The 23995-nt window shown below is 42.7% G+C and overlaps 1 protein-coding gene and 1 long non-coding RNA gene across 2 annotated transcripts in view; one reads left to right on the forward strand and one right to left on the reverse strand.

The window, feature by feature from the left end:
- Nucleotides 1-23995, forward strand: part of LOC307011276 (H-2 class II histocompatibility antigen, A-D alpha chain-like) — a 67214-nt gene that overhangs the window by 26713 nt on the left and 16506 nt on the right. The window lies entirely within an intron of this gene.
- On the reverse strand, nt 12870-13440 carry LOC307011280. Its single transcript, XR_013800391.1, has 3 exons — nt 13387-13440; nt 13237-13301; nt 12870-13141 (listed from the first exon to the last, which is right to left on the reverse strand). It is a non-coding gene; the product is annotated as an uncharacterized lncRNA (long non-coding RNA).

Below are 23995 nucleotides of genomic sequence, written 5' to 3' on the forward strand. Positions count from 1 at the left end.
TGCGCAACATTTCATGTTAAAAATTCTGTTTTTAAATGCCATAAAACCCATAAATGCTTAAACAATTGCCTGATGGGCTGAATGAGCCCTTCTCTGATCACTGCGATTGCCTCTATAATCCTGTACAGTAAAATAAATAAGAGGGATTCGGGACGGAATTTGAGACTGGGCGTGACGTCATGCGCGTTCACGCTCACCTGGCTATGGCTGGCATGGTATGTGTATTCGCCGCTATTCTCCGTAGAAGATGGATTCAAACTCAAAGAGACCGGCTTGTAGTTCATTCCAAACCCCAACGCAAACTCCACGTAAGACAAAGAAAATAAAACTTTGGTCTAGTGCCACCAAAAGGGCCAAATTGGAGTCAGACAGGCGTCGGAATAAGACGAGAGAAAGTATGGACACATTTCACATTAAATGTTCGTCAGTGTATATTGTTCCTGGCAAAATATCTACTAAATAAATCAGCACTACATGTAGTTTAGTGATTCGCTATTCGAGTAAAACAGTTCAAGTATCTTGAGTGTGATATAAAATGCTGATATATAAGTTAGATAATTAGACACACATTTTGAGCAAATTACTGCCTAATTAGGATGTATTGCTATTGGAATATGCTACTTAGCAGATCAATAAAACAGGCTAAACCCCTGCAAATCTTCGGCGGATTAGCCTGTTTGGCTTTTATGGTAACGTCATAGTGCCATTTGATTGTTTATTACCTTGAGACATTTGAGTGTACTTTGTTGACCAACTGTGTATGGTATGATTATTATTTTGACCTTTTACAAAGTAATAACTTATATTGGTTATGAACGTGTTTCCATAATAATACAATCATAAGTGGTGTTAAAATATGTTAACTTATGTCTTCAGTTGTATTGTAAATGTAATGCAGTACTGTTCTATATCGTGAATTAACCACAAGGGGGCACTAAAGTACTTGCTGTAAAGAACGCGTTTGGATTATAGTTTGTTCTAATAGTTTTGCCATACTGAGAAACTGAAGGCTGTCAGTCAGACCGTGAGAATGATGTGTCTGCTGCCGCTCACAATAAAATATGCTGAGAAACGGCTATTCATCTCATCTGTTCTTCTGAATGCAACGCTAGCTCTAATATAAAAGCATAAATCAACAGGTTATGGGCCCAGGAGTAGTTCGGAAGATAAGTTTGTTGTTTTCCACCGTTTAGAAAGTCGCAACGGACTTTAGCGTGCTAACGGAATAACTGGAAAGAGAATAAGAACATGGCGGAACAACGGAGGACGTGCAGATCGCCTCGACTGACGTTCGACGGAGATGAGACTATGAACCAAATTGTTGGGACATTTTCATTTGTCAGGGCTAAAGGACACGGTGCTGAAAGAACCGGTGTCAGAAGCCGAGATAGCAGCAGACACAGAGAAAAACGCGGACGCATATGCAGAGTTGATTTTACTGCTAGATGACAAAAGTCTATCATTAGTTATGAGAGATGCGCCCAATAATGGAAGAAAAGCTCTGGAAATATTGAGAGCGTATTATGCAGGGAAGGGAAAGTGTAACAACACTGGCTTTGAGTATAAATTGGGAAATTAGCACTCAAATGGGGAATTAAATATTCATGGGTTTTGATGAATATTATTTGCATACGCCCCAAAGTGGTTCCAAATATGGACTTGTCCCGCCTTGACTATATGAATATGTATCAGGATTACTCGTGACAATAATTCATATAGAGAGAGGGAATGATTTTAATCAGTCGCATTTAGCAATACAACTGTAACCACCACTGCGTATGACATATAATATTTGCATCAACACTTCGATCTGTTTAGTTCTTGGCAAGCTAAATCACATCCATATGGACATAATGGATATAACTTACCTCCCAAGGGACCAGATAGGGAATATCTAAACATGCAATGTTTAAAACTAAATATGCAATGTTTAAAAAGTGTGGTAGAGCGTTTAAAGGGTTAGTTCACCCAAAAATGAAAATAATGTCATTAATGACTCACCCTCATGTCGTTCTAAGCCCGTAAGACCTCCGTTCATCTTCGGAACACAGTTTAAGATATTTTAGATTTAGTCAGAGAGATTTCTGTCCCTCCATTGAAGCTGTATATACAGTATACTGTCCATGTCCATAAAGGTAATATAAACATCATCAAAGTAGTCCATGTGACATCAGTGGGTTAGTTAGAAGTTTTTGAAGCATCGAAAATACTTTTTGGTCCAAAAATAACACAAAATAAGACTTTATTCAGCATTGTATTCTCTCCCGGGTCTGTTGTGAATCTGCGTTCAGGACTCCACAGTGACGCTGCTGACGTAAGACGCTGATGACGTGTTATCTGGTGCGCCCGAGCTTCGTTTACAGTCTGAGGAAGACGCACGCTATATTCAAGCTATTCTACATTATTTGCGTGGATATCATTTTTTTAATGGTGCGTAAATGTGCATGTCGCGGATGAGACACTTTTACAGCGTGCGTTTCCCTCAGTCTATAAATGAAGCTCGGGCGCACCAGATAACACGTCATCAGCGTCTTACGCCATCAGCGTAACTGTGAAGGATTGACAACAGACCCGGGAGAGAATACAATGCTGAATAAAGTCTTATTTTGTAGATAGAGAGAGTTGGAGGAATTACACAGTTTAAAGAATACTTTCAATAATCAAGAGACCAGAGGATTCTCAGACAACCTTAACTTAGCCTTTGCGTTAAAGATCAGATTAGAATGAGCCTACTTGTGTTGCTGTTGGAAAGAGACTTCGTCTGGTGCGTAGCGCTGTTTCTCTAGGAGCTTCGCGGGTTTCCGGGTGGCGTCACGTGGTTGTTTTGAAGCAGAGTGGAAACACTAGGCTTTCGCTCGTTAAAACGCTGGATCACGACAGCAGCTTAAAACTTGTGTAAAAATAAAGACTTAGTCTTAGAAACGGAAAGTAAACGGAGAGCAAAGCTCTCTGAAGAGAAGTTGAAGCTAGAAGTTAGAGTGAGACTAGAATTAGGACGGAGAAGGAGACTAGACTAACTATTTTCGGGATCGTTTCACTTTATGAATGAAACGGGAGCACGCCTATTCTGCGCGTGAGAGCCAATCACGAGTGGGGATTTTGCGGCGCCAAGATTTCCTTTGTCTGCGGAGGTACGCCTATTCAGCGTATGGGGAGAGGTCAGAGTTTACTCTGGAATCCTTCTGCACATCAGTAAATGTTTAATAATGCATAATAGATTGTTTCTCAAAACAGATTCGGAGTCGTCTAATTTTCTGGTTTACAATCATACCAAACTTGATACTGTTAGATCATGTTATAGAGAACTATATTGATTTTTGGTATTACACGTATCTACTGGTCGTTTTTAATCCGGTAAACGCGCATTCTTCATCAAATTCTACATGCGTGTTAACCGCCGTCTCAAACAGAAAGTGGCATTCTCACAAAAAGCGTTTTTCTCACTTTTAGAGTTCTCGTGCGTGTGGCTCGTGTGCGTGTGTGGGACGGGCGAGGCGCGTGTGTGACCTGTTAACCTCAAAGGTGTAAACATGTGGTTTGTGTGTGTGCGTTCAACTTTATGACAATGCATGAAAGGAGCTTCACGGCGGGAAGTCCGTGCTTTAAAGAACCCAGACGCTGGTGTGCGTCGTTCGCCGGACGATAAATTAAATTAAAACCCCTGGGATACCTCACCTTATCTGGCAGAGAATCAACTAAAAGCTTTCAGAATGCGTTAATGTCTCTGGTACAAAGGGAAGAAAACGCTATAGAATGCATTAACTCACAAAGTCTGTGTTTTCTCTAAGTTTAGAAAAATGCCAAGAATGCTTTTAGCCATGCAACAAGTCAATAAGTATAAAAATGTATGTTTTATCTTTCACCATCTGGCATTTGTGCTACAAAAGCCCAGTATAATCAACTTGTACACCACATTGACATCACTTCAGAAGGCAAATGATGAAAGTGTAATGGACTATATCATCAGAGCAAAAACCGCCATCACAGCACTGCGCAACGTGGGTGAAACGTTAGGAGACGGACTGCTAGTTGCTATGGTCTTAAAAGGATTGCCTCAGAGTTTAAGCCATTTGCAATACATGTAGCACATGCAGACGATAAAATCACATTTGCAGAATTCAAGACTAAACTACGTAGTTTTGAAGAGACGGAAAAGATCAATGCAGCTGAGTCGAGCGACAGGGTGATGAAAACTCAAGGGAAAACCGGACGGTGGCCCAAGACGAGCGCACGTGGCTGGATAAAGGACGACACAGAGTTGGTGTGTTTCAAGTGTGGCACCAAAGGCCACAGAGCGAAAGGATGTCGTCAGAAAACCTGGTGTAGTATCTGTAGAAGTGACACACACAAAGACGCCACGTGTAGACGTATGGAAAAGGAGCAAAGAGCAAAAAGGATGGTGTGAGTAAAGCCTCAGAAGACGCCGAGGACTACGTGTTCAAGTTGAGAGACGGAGGGACCGGTATCCAGCGGCAGCGGCCATGCAGCATCCAGGAGAGGGGTCTGATGGTGGACACGGGGGCTACCTCTCATATCATCACGGACATAACCATGTTCAAGAGCTTCGACTGTGCGTTCAGGCCAGAAACGCAGTGTCGAGCTGGCAGACGGCACCCGGTGCAGCGGGATTGCTCAGTGGAGGGGAAATGCTGAGATTTACCTCATCGACAGCAGAGGACAGCGACGCAAGGCGGTGCTGAAAGACGCTTTGTTTGTACCGTCGTACCCCCAAAGTATCTTCTCAGTAAAGGCAGCGACCACCAGTGGGGCTACGGTTGTCTTTAAAGAAGATAAAGACGCCCTAATAACCAGGGATGGTACAAGGTTTAACATTCATGTATATGGCAGGTTGTATTTTCTGCACACTGAAGTTGAGTCTAATAATAAGTGTAATGCATGTCACGACATACAGACATGGCACGAGATATTGGGCCACTGTAACTTTGACGATGTTCTTAAGTTGCAGAGTGTTGTTGAAGGTATGCAGATCAAGGGCAAAACCGGCAGACCCGAACAAGAGTGTAAGGTGTGTATTCAGGGAAAATTTGCCCAAACCAGAAATAGGGACCCTGATACCAGAGCAAATAGTCCCTTACAGATGGTACACACAGACCTCGCAGGTCCAGTAGCCACAGAGTCAATAGATGGTTACAAATATGTGCAGTCATTCACTGATGATTACTCAAGCGCAGTATTTGTATATTTTCTAAAGAAGAAAAGTGACACCGTACAGGCTACGGAAAAGTTTCTAGCCGATGTATCCCCTTACGGGAAAGTGAAATGTATCAGATCCGACAACGGAACAGAGTTTACGTGTGGTGACTTTAAAGCGCTGTTGAGGAAAAACAATATCAGACATGAAACGTCAGCTCCGTATTCCCCACACCAAAACGGAACTGCAGAGAGGGGTTGGCGTACTCTTTTTGAGATGGGTAGATGCATGTTAGTTGAAAGTGTACTACCAAAGCAGCTATGGCCCTACGCAGTACAAACAGCAGCAATGGTACGCAACAGATGTTTTAACAGACGTACTGGCCAGACTCCTTATGAGTTGTTGACAGACAAGAAGCCTAATGTGTCTAAGATGCAAAAGTTCGGTTCTGTATGCTACACTTACAAACAGGAAAAAGGAAAACTTGATTCCAGATGTGATCAGGGGCGTTTCGTAGGTTTCGATAAAAACAGCCCGGCTTATTTAGTGTATTACCCAGATACAAACAAAGTTCAAAAACACAGGCTAGTGAAGTTTGTGAGCAAGGTGGCTGTGGAAAAACAGACTCAGACAGGTGAACCAGACCCAAGCGACGACGATGACAATGTAAGACCCATGACTAATGAGACCACACAGAGTAGGACTACAGAAAACGCTCCAGAGCCAAGTCTACGGAGTAGAAGTACTTATAGTGTTAGTCCAGAGGCAGAAACAAGGTCTAGTGACCATAATCAAACACAAAAGAGTGAGACGAGTGGTGAACCTGAGAGTAAAAGATATCCAACTAGAGAAAAAATAACTCCGAGTTACTTAGACGACTTTGTAACTGAAGACAGTGATAGTGATGGGGTTCATATCACGGTAGACTACTGTTGCAGGGCAGTGTGTGGCATTCCACAAACTTATGAGGGAGCAATGGGGTCAGCTAACTCAAAAGAATGGGTAAAAGTGTTGAAGTTTGTGATGTGTGCCCTCATACTGCTCATGTCACGTGTATGTGACCTGCTATCCATAAATGGATATATGTAAATAAATTTGGTTCCGGTCTAACAGAATGCCGAGTTATGTCTGTGTGTTTTTTCCTCCGTATATTTTAGTAAAATAACCGGTTATAATTCACAAAAATGGCAGCGCCAACAGGTTATGGGCCCAGGAAAGAATTAGGTAACCGATGGAACAGATTGTATTTCGACGGGGATGAAAAGAACTCGGAAATTCGGGAGATGAAATTTCTAGGTCACCTGCGTTTGCTGGGCCTAAAGGACGCGATTTTATCAGATCCTCCCGCGCGTGGTGATGAGGAAGAGGATGATGAAAGGGACAAAAATGATGAAGCATATGCTGAGCTCATTCAATACCTGGATGACAAAAGTTTGTCTCTTGTAATGAGAGATGCAGCAGACGACGGTAGGAAAGCTCTGAAGATTTTGAGAGGTTATTATGCTGGTAAAGGAAAACCGCGAACAATCAGCCTGTACACAGATGTTGTGTGGGTGCTTACACGAACCACAAAGGTAGTAAAATATCTTAATAAATACTCATTTTATTGATACAAAGTCTTTTAAAATCTGGTTTAAACATCCACCCTCACTCAGGAATGGCATGAAACAGACAACAATCCTTTACAGAAAGGAAACCAGACAAATCAAAATAAATCAACAAATCATTCCACAAAATAGGACAAATTAAATAAAAACCAAGGCAATCTGTTACAAACATACAAAAATAAATCAATTCACATACAATCACTTAAATCAAGATAAAGGTGTAAATTATTATTAACTAAACAAACACTTCATACCTTTAAAACATCAATTTTACCCTCAGGCCGCTCTGGTTACCGGGGTTCTCGGGAGCGCTTGCGATCTACAAATACATATACTTAAAACACCTGCACACTATTCCCTTTATCACATGAAACCCCCGCACAAACACTATATATCTCACTCACCCAATTCATTCTCAGCGCCGTATTTGTGTGGCGTCTTCACCGCATGAGTTTGGTGCATCACTTAAATCAGTCCGTGCTTGTCCCCCTTAAGTAGTATATGCACAGTTCCTCCCCCCACCCCGTTTAACCAGAGCTCAATGCCACATCCACCCCCCACTTGTCAAATCATCGTCCCGATGATTCACTATGTACATTTCCTGACAACAACTCTTTAAAAAAACAACATTAACCCCCTCTCACTCTTTTTAATTCATACATCACTTGCAGCAAAAGATCTAGGACAGTTTCCATTGCCCCAACCTCGCTAGAAGAGGGTCTTAAACCATCAATTGACCCTGTGGGGATTGCTGCAGCTTCCATACCCTGCACCGATCGTGGCTCCCTAAAGAGATTGCTATGCTGTCCCGCTGTGGCCCTCTGGGAGCGTCGAACAGTGGAGTCTGTCCCAGTGGTTATTGATTTCTCGTCATCTCTGGAAGCTACTTCTTCTGCACTCATTTCCCTCTCAACCCCCGAAGACAGGTTCTCTGGTACCACCACCCGGAGCTCCTCCCAATCCTCCTCAGACTCAGACTCTGACAGTGCCATGCTTGTACTTGAGTCTGTCCCTTGATGCTCCCTTGACCATACAGGCTCCTTCTGCAGAGGTCCACAACGGCGTAGCTCCAAACGATGCACATTCTTCGGTGGACGCGATTGATCCACTGGAACTACCTTATACACTGCCTTATCCGGGTCCAATCTTTCCAACACACAGTGAGGCAAGTCCTCCCAAACATCCTGGATTTTATTTCTTCCTCTCACTCTGCGATTACGCAGATAAACCAAATCCCCTGGATTCAAGCTGGCATCTTTGATCACCCCTTGATGTCTTTGTCTCTGCTTGGCCATACTCTGCAACCGTCTCTGTGTCAGCCTATAAGCCTGTTGCAGTTTGTGCTGATGTTCGATCACCCAGGTCTCCACCGTACCTCCTCCTCTCTTTTCCACTGTACCACCCCTCAACAAATGGTCAATTGGGAGATCAGGACTCCTGCCAAACATTAAAAAGAATGGGGAAAATCCAGTCGTAGCATTTTCCGTAGTATTATATGCAAACAATACTTCATGCAAATACTCATCCCATCTCATTTTCTTTTCAGAAGAAAGGGCCCTGAGGAGATCATGTAAAGTTCTATTAAAACGTTCACACTGCCCGTTACCTTGGGGGTGAAATGCTGTTGTTCGGCTCTTCTGTATGCCATACATTCTACACAACTGCTGCACCACTTCAGACTCAAAGCACCGTCCTTGGTCAGAATGAATCCGGGCTGGAATTCCGTATCGATGAATCCACTCCTTGACCATCACCTTTGCCACTGTTATGGCCCTCTGATCAGCTGTAGGTACGGCTACTGTGAATTTAGAAAATACATCCGTTATGACAAGCACATTTTCTCTTCCACTCCGGGAACGTTCCAGCAACGTAAAATCCAATGCCACAACCTCCAAGGGTTTCGATGCTTGAATGCTATTCATCACCGTTTTTACTTTAGGCTGAACATCCTTAGACACAATACATCGAAGACAATGTTTGCAGAACTCCTGAACATCCTGGTACATCCCGGGCCAATAAAAGCGTTGACGTACAAGCTTAAACGTCCGGTCAATCCCCTGATGACCTTGATGGTCATGCAGCTGACCAAGAACTTCCTGCTTTAAGACTTGAGGTAAGAGAAGCTGTTTTACCCAGCCCCCTCTAGCATCTGCAACGACTCTATAAAAGATGCCTTCATGATCTTCCACTTTATCCCACTGTCTTAACAGCTCAAGTGCATCTTTTGACTCCTCTTTTCGCTCTTTCTTACCTGGCCCTTCCCCCTTATTCCAATAGAACTTGAACCGGGAAATAGCAGGATCCTGTTCTTGCCAGCTCTGCAGATCCTGTGTCTGAAATTCAGGGAAAACAGAAATAACATCCACTGTAGTTACAGATTGTGGCAAAACACTGCCCTTGTCTCCGTCCTCCAGTCCCCCTTCACCATTAAATGTGGGGGTCACTCCCTCTGACACGGCCAACTGTCGTGCTCCTGCCGACTTTTGTCGGGACAAGGCGTCGGCATTTCCATTCTTCTTCCCAGGACGGTACAAAATTTCAAAATCGAACATGGCCAACTGCGAAGCCCATCGCTGCTCCACAGCCCCCAATTTGGCAGTCTTTAAATGACTCAGAGGGTTATTATCTGTAAACACCGTAAACTTATTCCCAATTAAATAGTCCCGAAATTTCTCGGTTACTGCCCATTTAAGGGCAAGAAACTCCAGCTTCATTGTACTGTAATTATCCATATTCCGTTCAGACTCCCTCAGACCTCTACTAGCATAAGCCACTGGCCTCCGCTTACCTCCCACGTCCTGGGAGAGCACCGCTCCGAGTCCTGTATGGCTGGCATCTATTTCAAGAAAAAAAGGCTTAGTGAAGTCAGCATAGGCTAACACAGGAGCAGAAGTTAATTTCCTTTTCAGTGTTTGGAAAGCTTCTTCATGTTTGTCATCCCACCTCTGTCTGAATTGTTCACTAGTCACATATACTCTTTTCTTTTGCTTCTTACCCTTTGGTATTTCCCCAATAGCAGCCAACTGATGAAGTGGTGCTGCAATCCTAGCGAATCCTTGCACAAAACGTCTATAATAGCTTGCGAATCCCAAAAAAGATCTAAGCTCTTTTGCTGTCTGAGGTTTCGGCCATTCTGCTACTGCTTGAATCTTCTCAGGGTCTGTCGCCACTCCCTCCCTAGAAATGACATGACCCAAGTAACGTACCTCTTGTTGGAAAAAACAGCATTTACTGAGCTTAACTTTGAGACCATGATGCTGAAATCGTTGCAAGACTTTCTCCAATCTCTCCAAATGTTGCTCCACTGTTGACGAAAACACAATCACATCATCCAAATACAAGAGCACTGACTGAAAACTTTCATCACTGAATATACGTTCCATCAGACGTTGGAAAGTACTTGGCCCATTGGACAGACCATATGGTAAACGATTATATTCAAACCGGCCAAACGGCGTACAAAAAGCAGTCTTTTGTTTATCCTTTTCTGCCACTGCCACTTGATTGTATCCGCTTGCCAGGTCCAGGGTGGAAAACCAACATGCTCCACTCAACACATCTAAAGATTCTTCAATTCTAGGCAGGGGATATGAATCTCTTCTTGTTTTAGCATTCAGCTGCCTATAATCCACACACATCCGAATTGATCCATCCTTCTTCTTTACAATCACAATCGGTGACGAATATGGGCTGCAGCTTTCCCTAATTACATTTTGCTCTAAAAGTAATTTAATATGAGCTTTAACTTCCTCATATTGAGTAGGGGGCAACCTTCTATACCTTTGACAAACTGGAGCCTCATCTACCAATGGGATCTGATGTTCAATCAAATCTGTATACCCCAAATCCTCACTTCCTTCAACAAACACAGAGGCATATTTATTCAACAAACTTCTGGCCTTCCCTTCATGCTCCCCATTCAACAGAGGAAAATTAAGTGTCCGAACTTGTTGAGCAGCTATTACCCCTGACTGTGACACATTACTTTGCTCAATAAAAACCGTACAATTTTGTTCTTCCTGTACTGGGGTAAACTGAATATCGAGATCCCCTCCACTGGCCACCACTTCAGCCCTATGTACAGAAGCTAGTCGAACATGTGGGTACAAAATAGCATCACTAGTCCCCACATTCATAATTGGGACCAGCAATTGTCCTTTTTCTGGGGACACTATCGAACCTACAATTAAAAGGTCTGCTGGTAAAATCCCCTCACTCTCTATCAAAGGCTCTAAAAGCAAAGACTCCTTTGGCATGAGTCTAGTGTACCCACTCGCTGCACAAACCAATTGAAGCGTACCTGCTGGCACCTTGACTGGACTTTGGGCCAACAGGTTCACAAAAGACTGATTTTGTGTATCGTACAATTGACAGATTTCCAACGCCTGTTTCAAAGAAGCCTCACATTGCTGCATCATAGAACTTTTTGAATATTGAGACCCAAATTGCTGCTTCAAAAGGTTATGACAATTTTGAATTACATTCATACCGATTAAACCAGGAACCAGTTTCTTTCTCTCTCTTGTCTCTGTGTCAAATGTGTCTTTCACCACCAACACCCCCTGTTTTGGAAGAATTTGGTCAAGGATATTAATATCTAGCTCTAGATAACCCACATATGGGATATCAAGGCCATTTGCTGCTTTTAACACCAGCCAACCACACTCCTTCAATGCATCTACATCCTTTCCTGCAATGTGCTGTTTAAAAAAACTCTCAGTTATCATGGAAACCATAGAGCCAGTGTCAATCAAACAATTTATTTTAACACCCCCCATATTCACAACAGTAACTGGACATTGACCCACCAATTGTTTATAGATTTCCAGGCTAGTTCTTTGAACCACAGAGCCAGGTAACCCCTCACTTACTGTGTGGCTCTCCACAGCAAAGGGTGTTAGTTTAACGGGCCAGGCTTTTGGGCTTGGGGATTGGATACATCATCCGCAGGGTGTCTCTGCTGCCCCCATACTTGACTGGGGTTCACAATCTCACTACAATAACGCCCAATATGTCCCACTTTCTGACATTTGAAACAAATAGGCTGTCCAGAGGGATCAAATGAATACAATCTTCGTGACACTCCCCGCTGCTGCCTATTAAAGGCTTGAAAATTTGACATTTTCTCAGTTAAATCACTTAATTGCTTTTGCTGGCTTTTCACCATACCAAACAGCTCTACTAACATTGGATCTGCACTCTGTTTCGCAATCACCGCTTCACTATCTATAGTACTGAGGTTCTCAGACCCAAACGATGTTTCAGAAACCCTCACCCCGTCACCAGCCCACTCCACAGCTTCTTTGCGGACATCAAGGAATTTTAAGCTTGAATTCTGTCTAATCATTCTTTTTAACTCTCTACAGAGTTCCTTACTTCTCACATTCTCTGCAAACTGATCCCTAAGCATTACATTCTCGTCTGACATACCCCTTGGGTTACAACTTTGTAGTTCTTTTAACAAAGCCATTAATGCATGGGAGAACTCAATTAGCGTTTCATTTTTTCCTTGTTGCCTCTCAAAAAACTGTCTCTGCAATGCAGTAAATGATTGAGCACTTCCAAATACTTCAAGCAAAGCTTCAAAAATTCCCTCTGGCCTGGACCGTGTTTCCTTAGATCTATACTTAATTTCCTGTTTTGCCTCACCATCTAGATGTTCCCAAATGTAATCAACTGCTTGGTCTGGTGTAAAATTACGGGCCTTAAACACACTTTTCAGGTCCTCAATCCAATCACTCAGAGGTACACTTGAAGATTTACCCGTATAAACTTTACATCTCTTCTCTCTGGGAACATAAACCACCTCTACCTTTGTTGTGCTTCGTTCTTGCCGCACAGTCCCAGTGTCCATTACAGCACCCCTTGACAGTTTCTCGTTCTCAATAGCCAATCTATCCTTCTCTTCTTTCTCCCGCGCTAGTCTCCTCTTCAGATCTGCCAGCTGATCCTGAAGCTCCTCCATTATGATCCTCTGTGCCGTAGTCCTTAGCCCTTATTTGCCGATCGTCTCTGTCTTCACCATGGTTTTGATTTAATTTGTCCTCAAAAAAACAAAGCAACAACAACAGAGAGAAAAAAAAAAAAAAAAAAAAAAAAGAGAAAAAAAAAAGAAAGGAGTACACCTAAATTAGGGACCCCATCCTCGTCGCCAAATTCTGTTGTGTGGGTGCTTACACGAACCACAAAGGTAGTAAAATATCTTAATAAATACTCATTTTATTGATACAAAGTCTTTTAAAATCTGGTTTAAACATCCACCCTCACTCAGGAATGGCATGAAACAGACAACAATCCTTTACAGAAAGGAAACCAGACAAATCAAAATAAATCAACAAATCATTCCACAAAATAGGACAAATTAAATCAAAACCAAGGCAATCTGTTACAAACATACAAAAATAAATCAATTCACATACAATCACTTAAATCAAGATAAAGGTGTAAATTATTATTAACTAAACAAACACTTCATACCTTTAAAACATCAATTTTACCCTCAGGCCGCTCTGGTTACCGGGGTTCTCGGGAGCGCTTGCGATCTACAAATACATATACTTAAAACACCTGCACACTATTCCCTTTATCACATGAAACCCCCGCACAAACACTATATATCTCACTCACCCAATTCATTCTCAGCGCCGTATTTGTGTGGCGTCTTCACCGCATGAGTTTGGTGCATCACTTAAATCAGTCCGTGCTTGTCCCCCTTAAAGGGGTGGTTCAGGATTTTGGACATCGGACCTCATTTTCAAGTTAGCCTAGTTGTTATTCATCAGTGGAGACAGTTTTCAAAAATGTTCATCCAGTCCTTCCAGTTGCTTAGTTCGCCGATGCTAGGCTAGCGCGAGTCAACGGTATAAGCTAGCCTGCCATTAAAAACTGTTTTACCCACTCCACAGTACACCAAAAGCAAATAAATTATAACGCCAGACTGTCGATGTAAATGTCTATATAGAGAATAATGTTAGAAATCAAACTACCCTTTCATTGCATTGCAAGAGTTATACTTTGTTCCCTGTATTTATTAGCACAGTCTACAGCAGCGGCGGAGTGATACTAAGTTACCTAGGCAACCGAGAGAGTCTCCACATGACGCAAGTGTATTTACCTGCCGCTGACACTCATCACTACAGAAGCAGAGGATATTTCACTAAGAAATCAACATAGGACTATGGCCACGTTTGAAAGCCATGCCAATGTTTCAGACTTTGGAGACGAGGAATGTGTTTTAATCAACGAACCGTACATTTATGAGCCGGAATACACAGACGAAGAACTAATCGAGATGGATGCTAAAAGGGCATAAATTGAACTGTAACGTTATCTCATCTAACGTTGTCATTGTCATTCTATCAATTATGAAAGGGACTAGCTTCATAGATCAGTAGTAAGTTATTACCTGTTCATCTGCTGTTGGTGCTTATGGAAAGACGGCTGGAACTGCATTCCTTGTCAGTGACTTATGAACGTTTCGATGATGGGGGTTTTCAAAGTCGGTTGGTCTAAAATAATCACTACAAATTCGCAACTTTAATAGTCTCTGCCGGTGTCTCGTTGTCCAAGCCAGCAGAAAGAAGTCACAGTTGGTTCCTTTCTGGATCTCTCAATGGAAATTTGTGGAAACTTTTTGCATGACCATCTATTTGGTTTATTTTTACAATTTCGAAATGCACAACGAATCACCATGTTGCCAATTCCTTAGTTTACAATCAAATGTTTTTCAATATCGTTGTTCAAGGCTACTACTAGCTAGCTAGACGTCCCGTCTGTAGTGCGCGCTTCTGTTCTGTGTTTACTTTTCGGCGCAGTACTACTAACCAGAGCAAAGTAAAATTCCGCCGCTGCTGAGAAACTAGTTCCTGTAAATGTAATGCGATCATTGAGATGTAAGAGAACCGGTAGTTTGATTTCTAACATTATTCTCTCAATAGACATTTACATCGACAGTCTGGCGTTATAATTTATTTGCTTTTGGTGTACTGTGGAGTGGGTAAAACAGTTTTTAATGGCAGGCTAGCTTATACCGTTGACTCGCGCTAGCCTAGCATCGGCGAACTAAGCAGCTGGAAGGACTGGATGAACATTTTTGAAAACTGTCTCCACTGATGAATAACAACTAGGCTAACTTGAAAATGAGGTCCGATGTCCAAAATCCCGAACCACCCCTTTAAGTAGTATATGCACAGTTCCTCCCCCCACCCCGTTTAACCAGAGCTCAATGCCACACAGAGTTAACGTCGCTGCAGAAAATGGCTAATGAGAGCGTCACGGATTACATTATTCGAGCAGAAACCGCAATCACAGCGCTGAGAAATGCCGAAGAGAGTCTCAGTGATGGACTGTTAATTGCGATGATTCTGAAAGGTTTGCCAGACTCGTTTAAACCGTTCACCAATCCATATCACACAAAGTGATAACCTGACGTTTGCAGAGTTCAAAACCAAGTTGAGAAGTTTTGAAAGTACGGAAAAGTTTCACACCAGCGCGAGTGATGATAACGTGAAGAGAGCGAGTGCCTCAGCCCCGGAACGGAGGGGGAGAGAAAGACTAACGTCAGCAGACTCGGATTTTACGTGCTATAACTGCGGTCAAAAGGGGCACAAAGCCCGTGCTTGCCCGGCCCAAAATCACAAAAGATTGTGGTGTAATTACTGTAAAAGCGCGACGCACAAAGATGAAAATTGCAGACGCAAAAAGAGAGACAATGTTAAACAAGCAGCTGATAAAGAGGACAACGACGAACACACATTTGTCTTTAGAGCGAGTGACTGCCAATACCACAGTGTGCAACGAAAGGGGCTAATGGTTGACACTGGTGCGACATCGCACATATTATTACGGACATTGAACAATTTAAAAAGTTTGATGACAAATTCCAGCCGGAGAAACACTACATTGAGTTGGCTGATGGGACCAGAGCGAGCGGAGTGGCGCTGAAAAGAGGCGACGCGGAGGTGTGTCTGATTGACAACGAGGGAAAACAGGTGAAGACGATGCTGAGGAGCGCGTTGTACATCCCATCGTACCCGCAGGACATCTTTTCTGTTAAAGCTGCAACAATGAATGGAGCTTCGATCAACTTCCAACAGGGACGTGATGAACTCATCCACAAAAGCGGTACTAAATTTCACATTCAAGAATACAACAGACTGTATTATCTGAACATTGTCAGCGAGGACATTGATAGTTGTAACGGATGTTATGACATTCAAACCTGGCATGAGATCCTCGGACACTGCAATTATGATGATGTTTCCAGATTGCAGGATGTAGTTGAAGGAATGAAAATCAAAGGAAAGATTGATAAATCTAACCTAAACTGTGAGGTTTGCACACAAGGTAAATTTGTTTAATCTAGAAACAGGGAACCTGACACACGAGCTAAGGCTGCACTGGAACTTGTGCACACAGATCTAGCTGGTCCTATTGACCCAGTAGCTAAAGACGGTTTCAAGTATGCACTAGCATTTACTGATGACTACTCGGGTTCAGTGTTTGTGTATTTTCTAAAAGCTAAGAGTGACACTGTGAAAGCTACTGAAAAGTTCCTCGCTGATACAGCCCCTTATGGGACTATAAAGTGTGTTAGGTCAGACAACGGCACAGAATTTACGGCAAAAGAGTTTCAGTCTCTATTAAGCAAGAACTGTATTTGACATGAGACCTCAGCGCCATATTCACCCCATCAAAATGGGACTGCTGAGAGAAATTGGAGAACGCTATTTGAAATGGCAAGATGCATGCTCTTAGAGAGCAATCTACCTAAGATGCTGTGGACGTATGCTGTAAAGACTGCTGCAGTAATTCGCAACAGGTGCTACAATGGCAGAATACGGCAAACCCCATACTGTGCACTGACAGGGAGGAAACCTGATCTTTCTAAAATGAGAGTTTTTGGTTCCGTATGTTACGCATACAAGCAGGACAAAAAGAAATTAGATGCACGGTGTGAAAAGGGAATCTTTGTAGGGTATGACAAAAACAGCCCTGCATACCTGGTATATTACCCAAACACAGGAAAAGTTCTCAAGCACAGGCTTGTGAGATTTGTAACGAAACGTGTTACTGAACACCAGACACAGACTGACATTTCAATGTCAGATGATAATTTCCATGGGGAAAGATATGTATCCTCCCAGTCAAAAGAAAATGTGACCGATCAGACCCCAGAAGAGACTCATAAACCTCAGAATGAGACTAGAGATCAGGGTGGTTCTCAGACAGAAGTAGATGATCACAGTACGCGTTACCCTAAGAGAAACAGGAGAGCTCCTCAATATTTGTCAGATTATGTTTCTGATGTTGAATGTGATGATCATATTCTGACCAATGTGGACTTCTGTTACAGAGTACGAGACGTACCACAAACATTCAAGGATGCTATGAGTTCAAGTGAGTCACAGATGTGGGATAGGGCCATGAAAGAGGAAATGGATTCCCTTAAGGAAAATGAAACATTTACTCTAACTACGCTACCTGAAGGTAAATGTGCAGTGGGGGGTAGATGGGTCTACGCTGTCAAAAAACAATGCAGATGAGACTGAGGCGTACAAGGCCAGATATGTAGCAAAAGGCTATAGTCAAGAAATGGGGGTAGATTACAAAGAGACCTTCTCACCAACAGCAAATATCACTTCAGTTCGTGCCTTAATGCAAATGGCAGCAAAATATGATCTTGATCTCCACCAGATGGATGTAAAAACTGCATATCTGCATGCTCCAATTGACTGTGAGATTTACATGGAGCAGCCAGAAGGTTTTGAAGTGAAGTCAGACATAGGTGATAAACTGGTCTGTAAGTTGAACAAGTCACTGTATGGTTTAAAGCAGTCAGGTAGAAACTGGAACAAAATGTTACACGACTACCTCAGTGAAAATGATTTTGTCCAGAATTCAGCTGATCACTGTGTGTACAGTAAACAAACCAAAAAGGAGAAAGTGATTGTAGTTATCTGGGTTGATGATCTGATAATTGCCACCAGTAACAATGATTTACTGATTTCTGTGAAAAAGATGCTGACAGCAAAATTCAAAATGAAAGATCTGGGAAAACTCAAATATTTCCTAGGGATTGATTTTCATCAGGATGAAGGATTTGTGAAAATGAATCAGAAAAGGTACATTTTAAAGGTACTAGAGAGATTCAATATGTCAGACTGTAAACCCAGATCAACACCATGCGAGCAAAAGCTTGACTACAACAGTGATGACGATCCTGTTGATCCTAAAAGGTATCGTGAGGCAGTGGGTAGTTTGATCTATCTGATGACATGTACTAGACCTGATCTAAGTTGGATTGTCAATAAACTCTCTCAATATCTGTCTGATCCAAGTGAACAACACTGGGCTACAGTGAAACGTGATGAGGTACTTAAAGGGTACAATTGATCATGAGCTATGTTACAAGAAAAGTGAGGAAAATCTTAAACTTGTGGCATTCAGTGATGCTGATTGGGCATCAGATCTAAATGACAGGCGGAGTATGACAGGATATTGTTTTAGTCTTACTCAAAACGGTCCTCTGATTTCCTGGAAGTCAAAGAAACAGCCCACAGTTGCTTTGTCTACATGTGAAGCTGAGTACATGGCACTGGCCGCAACAACACAGGAAAGCATGTATCTTGTACAGTTGTTGAACAGCATGGATAATGATTGTTTGTTTGAGCCAGTACATATCTTTGAAGATAACAAAGGTGCCATTGCTCTGTCGAAGAACCCAGTGTGTCGACAAAGATGTAAGCATGTAGATATAAAGTATCATTTCATTCGATCAGCACTCAGTGATGGAAAAGTAACAATTGAGTATTGCCCCACGGAAGAAATGGTAGCTGATGCTATGACTAAACCAGTAACAAAGTTTAAACTTGAAAAGTTCAAGAGTTTTATGTTTGGCATGTAAATGCAGCAAAAGAGAAAAACAAGACTGTTCATGTGTTTTGTTGTTATAATGGAAAACTGCACAGTATGAGAACAAGTGGGGGTGTTGAAGTTTGTGATGTGCGCCCTCATACTGCTCATGTCACGTGTATGTGACCTGCTATCCATAAATGGATATATGTAAATAAATTTGGTTCCGGTCTAACAGAATGCCGAGTGATGTCTGTGTGTTTTTTCCTCCGTATATTTTAGTAAAATAACCGGTTATAATTCACGAAAATGGCTGCGCCAACAAAAAGCCATGAACGAGGAAATCCAGTCCCTAAACAAGAACAAAACTTTTACCCCGACAACACTACCAGTAGGCAAGAAAACAGTGGGGGGTAGATGGGTTTACTCTATCAAGACTGATGTAGATGGAAAAGACAAATATAAATCAAGGTTTGTAGCCAAGGGATACAGCCAGAGAATGGGAATAGACTATGGGGAGACGTTTCCACCCACTGCAGACTTAACGAGTGTTAGGGTTGTGCTGCAGAAAGCAGCACAGGAGAATTTACTCCTGCACCAAATGGACGTGAAAACAGCGTACTTGCACGCTCCCATAGAATATGAGATCTACATTAATCCACCAGAGGGCTATGAAGAGAAAGAGGGTATCGTTTACAGGCTAGAGAAATCGCTTTACGGTCTAAAACAATCTGGGTGAAATTGGAATAGAGTTTTGCACGATTGTCTAACTGAGAATGGTTTAACACAAAACCCAGCCGACCACTGTGTTTATGCCAAAGAGTCAAAAGAAGGAAAGTTGATCATAATCATATGGGTCGATGATTTGATCATTGCAGCGAGTGATAAAGAGAGACTGAAAAATGTGAAAGAGATGCTTGCAGAAAAGTTTAAAATGAAAGACCTGGGCAAACTTAAACATTTTCTGGGTATCAATTTCAGTCAGTCAGATGGGTGTGTAAAGATGTCACAAGAAAAATACATTAACAAGATATTACAGCGTTTTAATATGCAAGACTGTAGAACAAGAGAAACACCCTGTGAGCAAAAACTAGAGTATACTGAGGATGCAGTAAAGATGGAAGATGTCAGGATGTACAGGGAAGCTGTGGGAAGTCTTATATATCTGACTGTTTGCACCAGACCAGATTTAAGCTTTGTTGTGAGCAGATTGTCACAATTCTTTGCTGAGCCTACAGAGGAACAGTGGGTCACTGTGAAGCATGCTCTTAGGTATCTCAAAGGCACAGCAGAGAAAGGGTTAAGTTTTAGGAGAAACGACAGTGAGAATCTAGGTTTACAGGCCTACAGTGATGCTGACTGGGCGGCTGATACCAGTGATAGACGCAGTACCATGGGACATTGTGTGAGCCTTAGTCAGAACAGTTCCCTGATCTCGTGGAAGACGAGAAAGCAGCCTACCGTTGCTCTATCCACATGCGAGGCGGAATATATGGCACTGGCTTCAACCATACAAGAGTGTCTATATCTAGAGCAGTTACTGGGAGGTATAGATAACTACAAGTACACACAAACTGTAGTACATGAGGACAACCAGGGAACAATTGCTCTCGCTAAAAAACCCTGTAAACAGACGAAGATGTAAACACATTGACATAAAGTATCACTTTATCAGGTCCACTGTGAATGAGAGAAAAGTGACTTTGATGTATTGTTCTACTGATAACATGATTGCTGATGTAATGACCAAACCTGTAAATAAGTTGAAACTGAAGAGGTTTGCAGGTGCTCTTTTTGGAGATTGATATGTGTATGACAGGAGTCCACATTCATTATGTTTTATTTTTGTTGTTTTTTGTTTTTTTACTTAAGAGTATAACAATCTGAGTACAAGTGGGGGTGTTAAAATATGTTAACTTATGTCCTCAGTTGTATTGTAAATGTAATGCAGTACTGTTCTATATCGTGAATTAACCACAAGGGGGCACTAAAGTACTTGCTGTAAAGAACGCATTTGGATTATAGTTTGTCTTAATAGTTTTGCCATACTGAGAAACTGAAGGCTGTCAGTCAGACCGTGAGAATGATGCGTCTGCTGCCGCTCACAATAAAATATGCTGAGAAACGGCTATTCATCTCATCTGTTCTTCTGAATGCAACGCAAGCTCCAATATAAAAGCATAAATCAACAAGTGGATACAGTAAACACAAAACAGTTCAACATGGAGATAGATGGAAACAAAAACCGAAGTTTTCTACTACCCCTGTTTTCCCCTTACACAAGTGTGTAATTTTCTCAATTGCCTTTCCTTTAAGATATTTAAAATGACTTGCAGATTTATAACTTTATTAGCCTACCTCTGAAGACATTGTGACTGTAAACAAAATACTTGTGCGGCTGATCCTCCTTTGGTTATGAACAGCTTGTGCTCGTGCAAGCGTGCGTGTGCGTGTGGTCCATGAGCGTGCACACCTCTGGTTGCAGTTCCGCTTGTCGCCAGAGGGGGCATAGTTCTGCAAAAACTCAGAGACTAGTGCAATGCACTATTTTATAAAAATAAAATAGAAAATCAGCTGCTTGCGTTCGGGTTTGTCCGATGTCTTTCCTTTAATACAGCGATTTATCATAATTTGTGTAAAATCCCGAAGTTTAAGCTGATCCACCGACCCTGATAGCCAAGTGTAGCTAAAACAGCTCTATTAAGTAGGCCTACACTGAGGTGCTGTCACCAACCGTTCGTTTTTAAACAATAACTTTGTCTATTCTGTGTCTTAACAATAAAACATTAGTCAATAGATCTTAACTAAAATTTGTAAACATAGTAAAAACATGGTAAACCGATAATAAGATACGATTAGAGTTAGCATTTAATATTCCTTTAATACAGACAAATCATTCACAAAAATACACATTCACATAAAGAATGCGCATGCTCAGGCTTGAATTATCTAGGCCAATAAGATTGCTGTATAATAAGCCAATTAAATGGGGGGTGGGCGTGTCACGTGTCACCCCACCCCAAAGTGTCGCCCCGCCCCATCGTCCAGACTGCACTCTGGGTTACTACCTTCAGTCTGGTAATCCGCCTCGTTGTTGATGAGTCCGAGCACTGTTGTATCATTGGCAAATTTAACAATGAGATTGAAACAAAGAGAAGCAGAGCAGTAAGGTGTGAATAGAGTATAGAGCAAGGGGCTAAGCACACACCTTCTGGGGGCCCCAGTGTTGATTGAAAGGGTGGAGGACAAGTGCTTGCCTACTCTAACACTCTGTGTTCAATTTGTCAGAAAGTCCACAATCCAATTGCACAGCGAGTTGTTAAAGCCAAGGTAGTGCAGTTTGGCTCAGAGTTTAAACTGCCGGATTGTGTTTAAGGCCGAGCTAAAGTCGACAAAGAGGAGTCTCGCGTAGGTGTTCTTGTGCTCAAGATGTTCCAATAACGTGTGGAGCACGATGGCGATGGTGTCCTCAGTTGACCGGCGGGACAAGACTCTGGAAGGGTGGTCTCGGCGGGACGAGACTCTGGATTCTGAATAAAGATCGGAGGTGTGGCGATGAAGATGGCTGGTGACAGTGGTTGAGTGATGATGTCAGAATAAGCTGGTGCAGATGATCGTCCAGTCCGTACCAGAAGACAATTTTTAGGACGTCATCTGCCCAGTCCACATGGTGAGAAATTTCGAGGAACCTCTCGACATATTTCTCATCAGTTGGCCATCCTGGAGATAGGTAACAAGCTGATCTGCAGGATTCAGCAGGGTACAGAGAACACCCATGTTCTCCTTAAATTTAGTCTGTCTATAATACCAACTTTTTGGGTGAGGCCGGTTCCTCTGTCACACTTGGACTGCGTGAGGGAAGACCAGGAGGACAAGACGCGTTTATGAACAAGACGCGTACCAAACATAAGGAAGCTTTGTAGACATAGAACTGACAAGGAAGAACTAAAACTAGGGAGACTATATACACAGACAGTGAGGAGACTAAGTGACAACAGGTGCACACGGTGAGTAATGATGACTGATGAGGATGATGACAGGTAACAGGTGAAACTGATTAACAAGAAAACACATGGTGCACAAACACAGAAGGCAAAACCAAGTCCAAGACAGGTGTCATAGTGACAGAATGGATTTAATCCAGTGATCAAAGTTTTTTATTGTTCATGTGTTCCCTTTCGTAGGGAACTCGCACTGCGTCGTTGAAAACGACTCTTTGGGGACGCTCCCTAAGCGTACGCCTCTGAAGTATGAATGAAACTAATCCAATCCTGATTGGTGTTGCGTCGTGACGTAACATGTGATGGCATAACCATGTCACAGTGTCTGGTTTGTGCTTCCTGGGTAGCCACTAGAGGTCCTCTTCCCGCACGGTGTCCTACACTCTGTTACTACATTTCCCATGATCCTGTCTGTCACTGAGTGTTCATTGTGTTCAGCTGTTTCTCGTCACCTCATTTAGCACTTGTGTATATATACCCTGTCAGATTCAGTGTTTGTCACGGAGTCCTTGTTTCATGTCACCCGCTTCCCAGAATCTGTCTTGGTTTGTTTTAGTGTTTGTTTCTTGTTTTTGGTCTGCTTATATGGTTTTTGACCCTTGCCTGGACTGGTTTTGTGAGTACGGATTACCCTAATAAATAATACTGCTATTGGATCTACCTGTTTGTGTGTGCGTACGTGACAAACCGGATGCATAAAAGTGTCGCCGGCGCACACACACATTAGCTTTCGCTCTTCAGCAAGCGCTCTCTGTTTTTGTCTGTCTTATTTGGTGTTGTCTGTATGATCCAGTCACTGTATTATGGCGAGTGAGCAATTAATTAGATGTGTGCACCCCTGCCCAAAATATATTACGAAATTCTCATTTCTTCATCTGAAGGTTCTAAGGCTCTCGTTCATGGTGCAGAAGCCCGCGCTGCGGCTTCTTCTGGCCGTGACGAGACCTCGATGTTTGAACTATCTGCTTCCGAGGGAGTGGATGTGTTCAGCATCGAGGTGGCCGGATGAGCGTGAGTTAAATTAACCAGCTCGCGTTCCCCGCGGTTCGGGTCTCGTTAAGGCGGCGGGGCGACTCAGATCGCGGGGTTCGCAATAGGATCTTGCAGATGAGAATGAGACTGCTGCAGCACTTTCTCATTCCCTATTTGAAGGTTCTGTGGCTCCCTTTCATGGTGCAGAAGCCCGCGCTGCGGCTTCTTCTGCCCGTGATGAGAACCTGTTGTTTGAACTATACACTTCTGAGGGAGTGGATGTGTTCAGCATCAAGGCGGGTGAGCGTGAGTAAAATTCACACAGCTCGCGGCGCGGCGAATCAGATCGCGGGGTTCGCGATGGGATCTTGCAGATGAGAATGAGACTGCTGCGGCACTTTTTTCATTTC

This window comes from Phoxinus phoxinus (assembly GCF_949152265.1).
Source record: "Phoxinus phoxinus genome assembly, chromosome: 15".
NCBI lineage: Eukaryota > Metazoa > Chordata > Actinopteri > Cypriniformes > Leuciscidae > Phoxinus > Phoxinus phoxinus.